This window comes from Symphalangus syndactylus, chromosome 16 (assembly GCF_028878055.3).
Source record: "Symphalangus syndactylus isolate Jambi chromosome 16, NHGRI_mSymSyn1-v2.1_pri, whole genome shotgun sequence".
In the NCBI taxonomy this organism is placed as follows: Eukaryota; Metazoa; Chordata; class Mammalia; order Primates; family Hylobatidae; genus Symphalangus; species Symphalangus syndactylus.
In genome coordinates, this window is record NC_072438.2 from 47,702,040 (window position 1) to 47,717,317 (window position 15,278).

General features: G+C 41.0%; 1 protein-coding gene across 23 annotated transcripts in view; it reads right to left on the reverse strand.

Moving 5' to 3' along the window:
• Window positions 1-15,278, reverse strand: part of APBB2 (amyloid beta precursor protein binding family B member 2) — a 405,899-nt gene that overhangs the window by 187,251 nt on the left and 203,370 nt on the right. The window lies entirely within an intron of this gene.

Sequence of the window (15,278 nt, forward strand, 5' to 3'; positions counted from 1 at the left end):
AGCCATACAGTAAAGAGATTTTCGAATCCAGCTGCCTTTGATGAAGCCATATATTAAAGAGATTTTCAAATATATAAAACAACATCACTTTACGGCTTTTCTGTGGCATATCTGAATTGCCAGCGTCACTCCTCTTGTGCTTTGGGCCATTATTAAGTAAAATAAGGGTGACTTGAGCACAAGCACTGCAATGCTACAACAGCTGATCTGGAAACAGAGACAGACGGCTACTAAGCAACTCACAGGTGGGTTTCATAGGCAGGATGGGTATGCGGGACAAAGCAATGACTCACATCCTGGGCAGGATGAAGCAGGATGACATAAGATTTTATTGCGCTACTGAGAACGGTGTGCAGCTTAAAACTTACACATTGTTTATTTCTAGAATTTTCCATGGAATTTTTTCCAACCTTGGTGTACTGCAGGTAACTGAAGCCACAGAAAGTGAAACTGTGAACAAGGAGGACTACTATATTTTGAGGTAATTATATTTATTCCACAATATTTATTACACAGGAATGTCTCAGGAGCCAGGTATCCTGAGATACAGTATCCTACTACTCTGCATCACACCTGTATCCCAGTACTCTGGGAGGCTGAGACAGGAGGATTGCTTGAGCTCAGGAGTACGAAACCAGCCTGGGCAATATAGGGAGACCCTGTCTCTACAAATTAAAAATTAAAAAACAGCCAGGTGTGGTGGTATGTACCTGTGGTCCCAGCTATGCAGGAAATGAAGTGGGAGGACCATTTGAGCCCAGTAGGTTGAGGCTGTAGTGAGCTGTGACTGCACCACTGGACTCCAGCCTGGGCAAAGAGTGACAGATGCCCTGTCTCAAAAGTAAATCAGTAAAAATAAAAAGAATGTCCTGGGCACTGTTTATTCTAGGCACTAAGGATATGGCAGGCAACAAAGATTGGATTCCTTCTTTCTGCAGCTTACAGTTCGGTTTCACCACTCAAGTGTCTAAGCACCAGGGGTATAAATATCACCTGAGAGTTTATTAAAAATGCAAATTTCGGCCGGGCGCGGTGGCTCACGCTTGTAATCCCAGCACTTTGGGAGGCCGAGGCGGGCGGATCACGAGGTCAGGAGATCGAGACCACGGTGAAACCCCGTCTCTACTAAAAAATACAAAAAATTAGCCGGGCGTGGTGGCGGGCGCCTGTAGTCCCAGCTACTTGGAGAGGCTGAGGCAGGAGAATGGCGTGAACCCGGGAGGCGGAGCTTGCAGTGAGCCGAGATCGCGCCACTGCACTCCAGCCTGGGCGACAGAGCAAGACTCAGTCTCAAAAAAAAAAAAAAAAAAAAAAAAAAAAAATGCAAATTTCTACAACTGAAAATTAGATTTTTGAAAATGCAGAATCTCAGGTCCCAACCCAGACCTACTGAATCAGTGTCTGCATTTCAGTAAGATCCCCAGGGCATACTCCTGCATAGTTTGAGAAGCAAAGGATTTATGCATCTCCCTAACTATTGTGAACTTCTTGGAGGTAAGCTATTAACTAGAATTTGTTTTACCACTAGTATAAATAATAGTTTAATTGTTGTGCTAATCATTCAAACATAAATACCTATTGTATGAACTTATTTCTGGGGCTTAACAAAAAAAAGGCAGGGAACAGTGGTTCACATCTGTAATCCTAGCACTCTGAGAGGCCATTGAGCCCAGGAGTTTGAGAACAGCCCGGAAAATATAGTAAAACCCCGTATCTACAAAAAAAAAATTTATATATGTGTGTGTGTGTGCGTATGTATATGTATATACATGTGTATATATGTGTGTGTGTATATAAATTAGCCAGGTGTGGTGGTGTGCACCTGTAGTCACAGTTACTCAGAAGGCTGAGGTAGGGGGATCACCTGAGTCCAGGGAGGCTGAGGCTGCAGTGAACCGTGATTACGCCACTGCACACCAGCCTGGGCAACAGAGTGAGACTCTGTCTCTAAATAAATAAATAAATAAATATTAAAAAAGGGCAAAGTCATGGCCTAGATCCTGGGAAACTTTCCATCTCCTAGCAGAAATAAGGCAGTAATTCTAATGACAGCTAACATTTCAAAAAATGCTTTCTGTGGTCCAGCTGTTGTACCAAGGGCTATATGTGACAATCTTGTAAAGCAGATTATTACTATTACTATTCTCATTTTAGAGATTAAGAAACCTGGAGCTCAGAGTTTTGTCTGACCCTAAACGACAGAAAGTGGTAAATGTCATAAGAGTTGAATCTTGAAGAAGGAGCCCATGAGTTCCCGATGGAAATATTGTCCCTCAATTTTGAAATCGTCCAGAGCACTAAACTCAGTTCCTAGTACATAAGAGACATTCATGGACTGCAAGGAACTCTGTGAATGGTTTAAGGTTAACCTATCACATTCCAGATTGTTACCAATCCAATAATCCTCCATTAAAGATACAATGAGCCTGAGATGAAACGGCTTCTCTCTGATGTGTTCTGCATAGAGTCCATTCTCTAACTTGGGGCCCTTGTTCCAAGCACACAAAGTCAAAAAAAAGGAGACAGAGAGAGAGATAGGACATCAACTAAAAGATGAAAGCCACTTTGAAATCCTGGAAGAGGCTGAGGCTTGTTCCGGAGAAAGGGAAGAGCACAGGCCGTGGAATAGCTTCTTTGTCCACAGAGAGCAAGGGACGAATGGAAACGTTGGTCAAAGGTCCCCCACTGTAAAGCAAAGCAGGAACTGCAGAGCTAGTCTATCACTGAGAAGTATCCCTAGAGGCCTCCATCAGTTCTTGAACTTCCTTTGGTACACTTCCCATCAGCCCCTTCCCAATGGCATGGAGTTGGAGTCATCTCCATTCTCACTTTTGACAATTCCACGTGGAAATGGGACATTTTCCCCTACAACATTTTGGGGAAAGGTTCTATTAATAACACTCTTCACGTCTGCTACGTCTGCTAGAGATTAAATAGACTTTCATGGGCCAGCCGTCTTGTATATCTTAACCATCACATACACCATCGTGTATATGAGAAGACATGTTCTGATAATAATCAACACAACAAAATCAGCTTCTCCAACAAGACATTTATAGGATAAAGATCTACCTTTATGATATCCCAGATATACCAATTCAGTGTAGTTCTATATGAAGAATTCTTCAAGTAACACACAGGGAGAAAAATATCAACTAACAATGTCTAATTATACTAAGGATGAATTTTTGTGAGGATCAAATTCAATCACATCCAAGAGTAAATCTATGAAAAGCTCAAGAAAAAGACAGGCTGGGCACGGTGACTCACGCCTGTAATCCCAGCACTTTGGGAGGCCAAGGCAGGCGGATCACCTACGGTCAGAAGTTTAAGACCAGTCTGGCTAACCTGGTGAAACCCTGCCTCTATTAAAAATACAGAAATTAGCCGGGCATGGTGGTGTGTGCCTGTAATTCCAGCTACTGGGGAGGCTGAGGCAAGAGAATCGCTCGAACCTGGGAGGCGGAGCTTGCAGTGAGCCGAGATTGCGCCACTGCACTCCAGTCTGGGTGACAAAGCGAGACTCTGTCTCAAAAAAAAAAAAAAAAAAAAAAAAAAAGGAAAGAGAAAAAGACAAAAGCTTACACACAATCAGCATCAGCTCACCTCTTAGGTACCAACACCAATGGCTGGGGTCATCTCATTCTCTCACTTTCTGACCATTCCACATGGAATGCTAACCATATATGGTTTTCTAATAGTCAAATTACTTCATTTTTCCAGTCAAATCTGGCTGAATATGAAGCTTTTATCTCACTGTTTTGCACCCAAGGGTTCTAATAAGGAAACACAATAAATAAATTACAAGGGTAACTGGTAACTACCCCCACATTTATGAAAGCAAACTGGGCATATTAACTGAGTCAGACTTGAGCACAAAATTTATGAACCACCCACATCCTAGGTTTTGAAAAGCTAATGTTTTCCCTCTTTTTAACCAGATTAACAGATGGAAGACTCTGAGAAGTCATCTAGAGATGTCTTTAGAAATTTCAAGCATGTTTTGCTTAACAGTTCATGTCACACTTTATGATTCTACCAGAAGGCAAGGGACTGAGACTAGGATGACTATGATTAAAAGAAGACTGTAGATCCAAGGATGCTGCTACTATGGCATCACACTTGTATGCAGCTGTAACATGCAAGATCAACATTAGCCTGGATCTTCTACTGTAACAGTTCCATGTGTATACAATGGCTAAGTCCATTGATGGTGGGAGCAGGGGGCCGCAAGCTCAATGCCTTGAGCTGGAGGGGACAGGACCCATCTAAAGGGGCTGCTGCTGACTGTTGTCTCTTTGGCATTTGAGCTCAGCATTGTGAGATTTCTGAATTTACAAGAGGAATGAGGCGTCCTCTATTTTTATGTAAAATATCTCAATTTCTAAGCACTGGCATCCAATTAAGCATTTTCCATAACGACGTCTCTGGAACAAAATCTGCCTGTGAGTTTGTGTGTTCTTCAGTGTTGCTGAAGATCTCTGATGCTTTGTGATCTCTGATGCTTTATGGCGTCATATTGCCTTTGCAGTGCCCTAAAGTCAGAGTCACATTCTTTTATTTTATATTCTGCATAGCTCCTTAATAAAATCCTATATGTTTCCTAAGAAATAAATGTATCATGTTTTTCTACCATTTCCACACTTATTCCCAATCTCAGTTGAGGTTGTAGTTTCAGGTTCACCAGTTCACACCAAAATTTCCTCATCTTTACAATGAAGACTTTGAACAAAGGTAACCCCAAACTATCTAGAAGTCCCTTACAGTATATTCCACTCAAAATCTTACAAGACCTGCAACTATGAGCTTTCCTTCCTGAAAATTTTGAATATAATTCTTGCAAATATTCTTTCACATCTCCTTCATGTTGCATCTATTATGGAATTATCTGTAAGATGTCTGTACTGGGTTGAAACATATACCCACCAAAATTCATGTCCACCCAGAACCTCAAGCATGTTATCATCTTATTGGGAAACAGAGTCTTTGTAGATATAATTAAATTGAGGTGAGGTCATACTAGGATAGAGTAGGTCCCAAATCAAATGACTTGTGTCCCTATAAGAAGGCCATGTGAAAACAGAGGTACAGCTACAAGCCAAGGAATGTCACACATTTCTGGGAACCACCAGAAGCTTGGAAGAGGCAAGGAAGGATTCTACCCTAAAGCCTTCAGAGGGAACGAGACCCTGATGACACTTTGATTTTAGATTTTTCTTTTGAGACAGTCTCGCTCTGTTCCTCAGGCTGGAGTGCAGTGGTGTGATCCCGGTTCACTGCAACCTCCACTTCCTGGGGTCAAGCAATTCTCCTGCCCCAGCCTCCTGAGTAGCTGGAATTACAGGCACCTGCCACAATGTCCAGCTAATTTTTGTATTTTTAGTAGAGACAGGGTTTCACCATGTTGGCCAGGCTGGTCTCGAACTCCTGACCTCAGGTGATCCGCCCACCTCGGCCTCCCAAAATGTTGGGATTACAGGTGTGAGCCACCATGCCCAGCCTGATTTTGGATTTCTAGCCTCCAGAATGATGGGTGAACAAATTTCTATTGTTTATTACTATTATTTTTTATTTTTATTTTTATTTTCAGTATAGACAGGGTTTCACCATGTTGGCCAGACTGGTCTCGAACTCCTGACCTCAAATGGTCTACCTGCCTCAGCCTCCCAAACCGCTGGGATTACAAGGTGTGAGCCACTGCGCCCGGCCACAAATTTCTATTGTTTTAAGCCACCAAGTGTGTGATAATTTGTTACACCAGCTGTAAGAAACCAACAAAACATCTTAACATCTCCTCCTCTTCTTTGCTTAGGCTATCCAAGGCTTGGAGTGGGCTTTATCTTTTCTTACTTACTGAGGTATGATGTGCAAAATGGAGCAAAGAACACAAAGACACATTTTGTTAGGCACTCTGCATATGGTGAGGGCTTCATAGAGACAGGAAACTTTACGTAAGCTATGTGACATCACAGACAGGTTTTAATCTATTTCTATGTCTCAGGCACCTAGCACAGCACACAGAGTTGACTTTTAAAAATGACTGGCATGTGGCCAGGCGCGATGGTTCACGCCTGTAATCCCAGCACTTTAGGAGGCCAAGACGGGTGGATCACGAGGTCAGGAGATCGAGACCATCCTGGCTAACATGGTGAAACCCCATCTCTACTAAAAATACAAAAAAATTAGCCAGGCGTGGTGGCAGGTGCCTCCTAGCTACTCCGGAGGCCGAGGCAGGAGAATGGCGTGAACCTGGGAGGCAGAGCTTGCAGTGAGCTGAGATCATGTCACTGCACTCCAGCCTGGGCGACAGAGCGAGACTCTGTCTCAAAAAAAAAAAAAAAAAAAAAAAAAAAGACTGGCATGTGTACATATATATGAAGTAACAAATGAAAGAATGAACTAATGAACATCAACAAAGTCATGATGAACAAATTCACAAACTCTTGAACTACTGTTAACTTATATGACCAATACTGCTCAGTGAAAAATCACAGTAAAGTTACAGATGTATTTCAATTCCCCATGGATGTAGAGCTGTTCAAGTTTGCTATCTGAATATTTCTGTAGCCTTTTTTATTATTTATTAACTTAAGGGTTTTGTTTTTTTTTGTTTGTTTGTTTCGACATGGAGTCTCACTCTATCGCCCAGGCTGGAGTGCAGTGGGGCGATCTCAGCTCACTGCAACCTCAGCCTCCCGGGTTCAAGTGATTCTCCTGCCTCAGCCTCCCGAGTAGCTGGGACTACAGGCGCGAGCCACCACGCCTAACTAATTTTGTACTTTTAGTAGAGACAGGGTTTCACCATGTTGGCCAAGATGGCCTCAATCTCTTGATCTCGTGATCTGCCTGCCTCAGTCTCCCAAAGTGCTGGGATTACAGGTGTGAGCCACCGTGCCCGGCCAACTTAAGGGTTTTTTTGTTTGTTTTTGTTTTTGGTGAAGAAAACTAATCTGGGCAAATAGCTCATGAATAAATTTGACCAGAAAATTTCTGAAAGTGTCCGGTAGTGTTTTTGTCTCTCTGATCCCACTGAGCCACTCCTGCACCATCTTGGTGGCTGCATGACCTCCTCCAAGGTGTGAGAGCATCACCTGGCACTTCTGAGAGGCCTCACGCAGGACTCCTAGAGGCCTACATCCAGTTGCTTCCTAAGCTGCCACTGTCCACAGGACCCTCTCCCCAGAAGCTAAACAACTTGCCAAACTAAGAACTAAAATCTGTATTTTCAAAATATCTGTGAAGTAGAGAGAGAAAACAATCATAAACTTCTTTAGTGGTTAATTTTTTAAAAAGAAAAAGATTCTTTACTTTTGAACAGCTCTGAGGGACAATGCTCTCCCCAGATCGCCATCACTGAAAGTCTATTCAATCTCCAGCACAGGTAACTTCAGGTGCCCTAACATCCACATCCCAAAGGACTGACATTTCTTCCTTTTCATAGCACTCGAGCCTCTCACAGGCCTCCCCTGGTTCCACCTTGAATATATCTGCTGTCTTGTGCTCATTAGCCATTGTTAGACTCTGGCTGCCACTCATCTCATTGTACTCACCTTTCCGTCGCCTGAAGTACCTCGTATGATACCTTATGATGGAAGGCAACCCAAAACTACTTTATTCACTGTAATATATATTTTTGCGTAGAACTTTTCAAAAACACAAAATGAATAAAATCTTTTCTTTCTTAAGTTCAGGGGGATAAAATAAAAAATATTTTTATGCATTTTACCCCTGAAGTGCTAAAATCTTACTTGGAAAACACACCATCTACCCCAGAACACAGTACGCCTAAACTATTTTGGAAACATCTCACATCTGCCTTCTTGAATTCTTCCTGTCGCATCATGGAACTCTCAACTGAGAAGACATAACAGGAAGGCTAGTGAGTCATGCAAGGTCCTTAAAAGATTAAAATTAATTCAGCAGGGCAAACCAGCTGAAGACTGGGCCTAGGGACTTATTTATTTATTTATTTTTATTTATTTTTTTTGAGATGGAGTCTCGCTCTGTTGTCCAGGCTGGAGTGTAATGGTGTGATCTTGGCTCACTGCAACCTCCACCTCCTGGGTTCAAGCGATTCTCTTGCCTCAGCCTCCCAAGTAGATGGGATTATAGGCACGTGTCACCACAGCCGGCTAATTGTTTTGTATTTTTAGTAGAAACAGGGTTTTGCCATGTTGGCCAGGGTGGTCTCAAACTCCTGACCTCAAGTGATCCAACCTCCTCGGCCTCCCAAAGTGCTGGGATTACAGGTGTGAGCCACCGCGCCCAGCCATGGGCCTAGTATTTGTAAGAAAAAAGGGGGAAAAATATTTATAGTTAAAATTACCAAAAGCCATCTGAGATAAAATGAACAGTTAGAAGGTTTCTAAAAGTGTGAAAAATACAGACTTATCCAAAGCTCTAACACTTAAGCTAGCTAAAGACAGAAATAAAAGGTGCTGCCAGTTGTGTTGACATAATTAGGTTTGTGACTCTCACTCTCATCAACTATGCAAAAGAGTCCCACTTTGCCTCAAGACTGGAAACCAATCAATTTAAGACATCAAAGGATTCAAACTCTAAAGCAACACTGCTATAGTCTAAATGTGTCCCCCATATTTCATGTGTTGTTGGAAACTTAATCCCCAAATTCATATGTTGATTGGAAGTGGGGCCTTTGGGAGGTAACTGGGATTAGATAAGGTCATCAGGGTAGGGCTCCCACGGTAAGACTGGTGTCTTTATGAGAAGAGGAAGAGAGACCTAAGCTGACATACATTCTCTTTCCCTCTGGCCATGTGATATCCTCGCCTTGTTATTCTGCAGCAAACGGCACTCACCAGATGCTGGTGTCATGTTCTTAGACTTCCCAGCCTCCAGAACTGTGACCTAAATATATTTCTGTTCATTATAAATTATCCAGTCTCAGGTATTTCGTTATAGCAACAGAAAATAATCTATGATAACCATGGATCAATCTCAACCCAAGGCAAAGTGTGAAGTCAACTGAAGTCAAAATGGCCCTTTTCCTTGGCACTGGCCCTCCCAACATATAGACCTATAGACTCGAATAAAAGAATGTTTGTGGAAGACTGAATTAGTGGCCCCAATTCTTCATCCTTTCCAGGAGCCTAGAACATAAATAAGAATCACCTTATCCGAGTTCTAAATGACTATTTTATACAAATTGTTATTACTTTTTCTGTTTCTACAAGTATATTGATGTAGCAAACATCAGAGAGCATGCGTTAATGATCGTGAATCTATCCATCCAACCAGCAAATGAGTAACTTTATGGAGCCTTTTACTATGTGCCACATACTGTGGAAGTTCACATACACACATAATGAAGACCTGGCTGCTGCTTTCATGGAGCTCTAAGTCTAAATGGAAACTTCTGAGTAATGCCGAAAGCCACTAAGATAAACATGATAGCAGAAACTCAGAAACATTTCTTTGGGAATACAGAGAAAGGACTTTATACAGCTCAGAGGGTCTAGAAAGGTTTCACAGTGGAAGTGGCATTTGATCTAAACCTCAATTGCTTAGAGGAATGGAAAGATCCCCTAAAATGTAATTTTCCACTTTTTGGATTCTCAAGATACTACTATATGCCTCCAGTTGAACCAGATGAAACCTGATATATTTAGCCCTGTGGTAAAACAGTGGAGCTGTGTCGGAAAACCTAGGTTCAAGTCTCAGCATGGCCCCCTGAGAGTGAGAAAGTACCACCAACAGGGTCTGGCACATTGTAAACCCACAGAATCTCAGTGTGCCTTCCCCCGTAACTCGGGTTATTCAGCTTCACCTACTGTGAGGCAACAGGATCAATGAAGTTATAAAATATGTAGCCAATGCCAAAACCAGGCATTGATTAAGATATAACATCGAGTGTCTTATTCAACACATACAGTTCATTTTGGGATATGTAGATGGCTCCCATTTTCATTCAATGTGTCATTATTTATTAAGCTCACTTGCCATATTCCAGGCACTGAAAATACAAAGATGAAGATGAACCAACCCTTGCTCTTAAGGTCCAGAAAGTCTTAACTCAGAGTCCAAAATATAGGTAATTCATAATTAAGAGAAAAGCAAACTTTTATATCACACCACTGTACTGATACTGATGATCTCTAATATAATAAGCATGAATATTCATTGAGCTCTTGCTGTATGCCAGATACTGCTCCTAAAAGCTCTTTGAAGATGCTCTCACTTAATCTTCACAACAGGTCTACGCCAAAACACTCTTATCCCCATTTTATAGATCAGAGGCTATGAGAACTGCCTAGATGTAGCAGAGCAGGGATTTGAACTCAGGAAGCTCACTCTAGAGCCTATGCTCTTAATGATAAGTTAATGGATCAAGAGGCCCATTGCCACACCATCTAGACTTGGTTTTCTCTGTGTATAATTCTGCTTTTGTACACTTTAGCAATGAATCTAATTTTGAAACAGTTACTACACAAGATCCATCTAGTTTCATACTCTGTGTCTTCAATTTTGTTAAATCCCAAACCAAACATAAAATTACATGTGGGTACCACTGAAACCTGTACCCAGGAAGGTTCAAAATGATGCATCTTTTCAACGTTTTCATAAAGCAAACATGAAACACCAAGGGATTAACAGAGAGACTATAACAGTGTGACCAACAGGTATTTATTTATCTGAGCCATCATGCTTACCTGGGGCCACTGAGGGAACTGTATCTTTGAAAAAAAAAAACCCTGCCGGGCGCGGTGGCTCACGCTTGTAATCCCAGCACTTTGGGAGGCCGAGGCGGGCGGATCACGAGGTCAGGAGATCGAGACCACAGTGAAACCCCGTCTCTACTAAAAATATAAAAAAAATTAGCCGGGCGTGGTGGCGGGCACCTGTAGTCCCAGCTACTCGGAGAGGCTGAGGCAGGAGAATGGCGAGAACCCAGGAGGCGGAGCTTGCAGTGAGCCGAGATCGCGCCACTGTACTCCAGCCTGGGTGACAGAGCGAGACTCTGTCTCAAAAAAAAAAAAAAAAAAAAAAAAAAAAAGAAAAAAAACCCTAACTAGATTCAAAGTTCTCACTTTGCAGTAGCAAGATACAGCATTTCTTTTAGAATCAGGGCCAAGGCACTCTTTAACTTTTCTAAACTCCTATAAAAATAGTCATTTCACAGATGCTTTTCCTTTTTCAAATAGCCTGTTGTTTTCTTAAAGGACAGACTACAGAGGAGGAAAAGGGCAGCCACATATTGTATACGTGATTGATTGTACAAAAAGAAGTTACTAAACAGCTGGAGGGGGCGATTCAGTAGTAAAGGAAAATAGAAAGTAGTCAGTCTCTGGGTTAGCCATTGCATTTTATTGTATAACTAGCATTCTAACTTGGAAAGGATGCCCCTGAGGTAGAAATAAGTCTATTTTTCTAGGCTCCCCAAAGTGCAGTCTACGATCCAAAGATAATTGCATCATGATTTAGTCATAAAACACACACCACTGTGATGAGTATGTATTTAACACACAGCAAGTCAAAAGACAACTATACACTTTTTATACATGTACTATGGCATGGCATACTAAGATGTCACAAAATATTTGCTCTTGTTTTCTCTTTTCTTTCAACTGTATTTGTGTTTATTTTATATATATACACATACACATGTATATACTATATAAAACATACATAATAAACACTAACTTTATCATTACAAGTGAAACATACAATGTTTAATTTAGACTGATCATGATTATTTTACACACTAACAGTATGTTTCACAGGAAGGATGAAATAAAAAGAAATACAATGCTAAAAAACTGCTTATTTTATTTCATTCACTAATCTACGTATTACCTGAAACCTGAAGTGTGATTAAAGCAAAGTGATTTCATTTCATGGGGATCCACAGCAGAGATTTCATTTCATTGGGATCCACAGAAGAGGACTCCCAAAATTATGACTATTCATGTTGAGACACTGCAACATGCTGAAGCAGGTGCAGAGATCCCAAGTGAACATTCTGAAGGCTGGCATAGGTTTGGCTTCTAGTATATTTTTTCAAAACACAATCTCATTGCTTTTCAGTCACAGCTAATACATTCTTTTGAGCATATTTGATTTGAAATACCTATCCTCAGCAACTTATCAAGGGCCGCCATCATCCTGTCAAAACCAACTTTCAGAGAGAAAACTAAGCATATCTTCTTAAAATGTCAAAAAACTCTAATCCAGTTCTCATCACAGGCCAAGCACTGTAAGATGCTCTGTGGAAACCCAACAGCAAGTAATGTCAGGACACTGAGCAAATGTGTGGTAAGTGTCACAGCAGAGGGGCCCCTGAAAGTCTTCCTGGAAAGAGGGAGTTAACATGTACATTTCAAGAGTCCCAGCAGGTAGAGTGGAGTGCATACTTAAACTCTGCCCTCTCCACAGGCCCTTACTGACACCAGCACTCAACAAGCCAAGGGGCTATGGACAGAAATACCTAAATACTCATCAGCAGGCAACTTGCTAAATAAATCGTGGAACTTGTATATAGTGGAATAGCATACATAATACTTAAAAAGACTGACGTAGAAAAATGGACTGATCTACAAAATAGGTTCTTACGTGAAAAAAAGCAAAGCACTCATAAAACAATCTAATTGGAGTAACTTTTTCCTGGTTTTAACTATTTATTGTGGCAAATTTTAAACATACAAAATTAGAGAATAGAATAATGAACCCGCATGTACCCATAATGCAGCTTTAACAATCAGCAGCTTATGGGCAATTTTGTTTCTTTTTTTATCCTTCTAATCCCAATTATTTTGGAGAAAATACCATACACAATATTGTTTCTATCAGTATGTGTTATACTGTATTATATATGTTATACTATGACATAGATTAGTATTTTATATTAGTATGTGTCTCTAAAACATAGGGATTCTAAAAACATCATCACAACATTTGGGTAAATTTTAAAATTGATTATTATTGTTATTTTTTTAATTTAATTTAATTTAATTTTTAAATTGTTTTTGAGATGGAGTCTTGCTCTGCTGCGCAGGCTGAAGTGCAGTGGCGTGATCTCGGTTCACTGCAACCTCTGTCTCCCGGGTTCAAGCAATTCTCCTGCCTCAGCCTCCCGAGTAGCTGGGACTACAGACACGCACTACCACACCGAGCTAATTTTTGTATTTTTAGTAGAGACAAGGTTTCACGATATTGGTCAGGCCTTGAACTCCTGACCTGGTGGATCCACTGCGCCTGGCCTAATTTTTATTTTTTGAGATGGAGTCTTGCCTGTCACCCAGGCTAGAGTGCAGTGGCGGGATCTTGGCTCACAGCAACTTCCGCCTCATGGGTTCAAGCAATTCTCGTGCCTCAGCCTCCTGAGTAGCTGGGACTACAGCCACCCGCCACCATGCCTGGCTAATTTTTAATGTTTTAGTAGAGAAGGGGTTTCACCATGTTCCCCAGGCTGGTCTCAAACTCCTGAGCTCAGGCCATCTCTCCACCTTGGCCTTCCAAAGTGCTGGGATTACAGGCGTGAGCCACCGTGCCGGCCTTAAAATTTATTATTAATATTAATATTATTAATACTCAAACGTTTCCTGAGAGGAAATAAAAACATAAGGTAATGGTCATCACTGGGAAAGGGGGCTAGGGTGAAGGGAAAAGGCAGCTTAATTATTCATTTAAAAATACATTTATGTTTTTTGAAACAGAGTCTCGCTCTATCACCCAGGCTACAGTGCAATGTCATAATCATGGTTCACTGCAGCCTCAAACTCCTGGTGTCAAGTGATCCTCCTGCCTCAGACTCCTGAGTAGCTGGAACTACAGGCACATACCACTGTCCACCATGCCCAACTAATTTTCTTGGAGGAGGAGAGATGGGGTCTTACTGGTCTTGAACTTGTGGGCTCAAGTGATCCTCTTGCCTCATCCTTCCAAAGTGCTGGGATTACAGGCATGAGCCACCGTGCCTGAACAAAACTTTAGGTTAGTTTAAAACTTAACTACAACAGAACCGGCTACACCAGGAAGAGCAGCAGAAAGGGTGCCATGACCAGAGGGAGACAGCAAGGTGTCAGTAAACGCCGAACACAGGAGGTAGAGCTTGGCTGGAAGATGTGCAAGGAGTCTTTCATGTATTAATAGATTCAAACTCTAGCAGGTGACAATGTCTATCAGCTTCAGGATATGAATTCTCTAAATGGGTAAAAAGGATAGAGAGCTGTGAACTCAGAGACATTATTGAACATAATTATGATTCCAATAATGTGCAGGGCCAGACAGTTATGAGATGAAATGGCCTCATCTCAACCTCCCTACTGCCACATCCCACAGTAGTATGCATCATGGAAAGTACTGGGATTTTTAAAGGACACTTCAAAAACGCTACTTTTTTTCTTCTTAAACAAGTTAATGTCTTAACTCCTCTTTTCCTTATCTTTAGTCCTTGTAATTTATCTACCTTATAGATTGTAAAAATGTGATTTCCTTCCCTGGTGGTTCTATCTATTTTCTTTGTTATATCTACATTAACATAGCCCTGGGACCCACTAGGGGAACTGCTGGACTACTTTTAAAAAATTAGCCTTTCTGAGTGCTTGTTTACGCTGAATTCAGATACAATAAAGTTCTCCACATTTTTCAATCTTACAATCAGTATAGTGGGAGCTGTAAGAAAATGATATTTAAAGTAGCTGACCTTTAGGATCCTGTTCATTTCTGTCACCATTTTAACACCTCCCACAAATCCAAAATATTACAAATACAGACAAAAGTCCAGAAAGACTGGTCTCAATTAGACTAGTTAAAAGCCTAAACTTCTGAATATATTTTTCAAGAAATACCATTTTCCCACTTTTAAATATTACTTAAGGCTAATAAAATACTCCTCAGTAAATGTCAAAAAGAGAAATGCCTTCAATGAACAGACGGCTAATGTTTTAACTTTTTATGAGCTTCACCATAAATAAGTTCTTTTGAGGACTTTAAAATAGTTCTCTTAATTGGGTTATACCCTTCCCCCCACAACTTTGTTTCTTTTATTATTTTGTTTACCAAAACCCAGAATTTCTAGATAGCATATAGAAATGATCTACCTATGCACCGGAAGTATAATTTCTAAATATATGATATTTTACTGTACTTAACACCAAGGATCTGTTTATTTTACAAAAATGCTTCCCAGAACAAACGACTTTATGTACGATCCAAAATGAAACTAACCTAAAATATAGTTGAGGAATGCAATAATATTTTGCAAATAATTTGCCCAATTTTACCGCAAGAGGCTCACGTTCCTCTCTGCATAATGGACA